Source organism: Camelus ferus, chromosome 3, assembly GCF_009834535.1.
Source record: "Camelus ferus isolate YT-003-E chromosome 3, BCGSAC_Cfer_1.0, whole genome shotgun sequence".
Lineage (NCBI taxonomy): Eukaryota > Metazoa > Chordata > Mammalia > Artiodactyla > Camelidae > Camelus > Camelus ferus.
Window position 1 is genome coordinate 78,885,569 of NC_045698.1, and position 1,560 is coordinate 78,887,128.

Consider the following 1,560-nt stretch of genomic DNA (forward strand, 5'->3'; position numbering starts at 1 on the left):
TCCTTCCTCCTCCACACGTGGGGAAGAAAGGGAAGCCAAGAGACAGTGGGATGTCTGTCCCAAGCCCACACAGCAGTCCGAGTCAGGGAGACAATAAAATGTAGCTGCCTCTGACTCCCAGAATATTGGAATGTTTGTAAGCTCACTAGGCACAGTCAGCCACCTATTTCATTTCTATGAGTTGAAAATAGAAAAGTCCAAACAGTACCATGGCCTCCATCCCAATAGTACAACCACCAAATCTATTCTTCATATTTACATTAAGGACTTACGTAAAGGACTTACAAGAGGCAAAACAACTTTGAGAAATAACAAAAATGAAGGACTTTCACCACCTTACTTCAAAACTTATAAGATAACAGAGATTAAGAGAGTATAGTATTGCTGCCAAGACAGACAAATAGATCAATGCAACATAATAGAGACTCCAGAAATAGAACCACATATATATGATCAATTGATTTTAGACAAAGATGTAAAAGTAATTCAATGAGGAAAGGATAATCTTTTCAACAAATGATGCTTCTTGAACATTTTGATATCCATATCCCCAAAAAACTGAACTTTGACATAGAACTTGTACCATATACAAAAATTAACTCCAAATGGATCATAGACCTAAATGTAAACAAGATGATAAAACTTACAGGAAAAGCCATAGGAGAAAATCTCTGTGACCCTGGTTAGACAAAAATTCCTTAGAAACAACACCTAAAGTGCATTCCACTAAGAAGAAAAAAAAAAAGGTAAACTGGACTGCATCAAATAAAGAACTTCTGCTCTTTGAATGGCACAGTTTAGGGAATAAAAGGATAAGCCATAGGCTGGGAGAAAATATCAGAAAATCACACATCTGATAAAGGCTTTATATCCAGAATAGATCAAGAACTCATAAAACTCAATAATAAGAAAGTAAATAACCCAGTTTTTTAAAAAATAGGCAGAAGATTTGAACACACATGTCACCAAAGAAGATATACAGATGACAAACAGCCACTAGGAAAAATGCTCAACATCATTAGCAATTAGGAAAAATGCAAATTAAAACCATAATTCGGTGCCACTATTCAAATATTAGGATTTCTAAGTTAGTAAGATTGACCATACCAAGTGCTGAGGAGGATGTGAAGAAACTGGAAAACTCATATACAGCTAGCAGGAGTGTTAAATGATGAAACCACTTTCAAAAACAGTTCAGAAGTTTCTTAAAAGTGTTTTTTAATTAAACGTACAGTTATCCTTCAATTTCATTCCTAGGTATTTACCCAAGAGAAACAGAAGTATATGACCATACAAAGATTTGAATATAAATGCTTATGGTAGGTTTTGTTTGTAACAGCCAAAACCCAGAAACAGCCCACAACTCCACTAACAGGTAAATGGACAAACTGTGCTATAATCATACAAGGGAATGACACTCAGTTATAAAAAGGAGTAACTATTATTGGTACGCACAGCAACATGGATGAATCTCAAAATAATTATGCTGATGAGAGCAGACAAATAGTTTAAACTGTTAGATTCCATTTACAAAAAAGTCTAGAAAATGCAGACTAAACT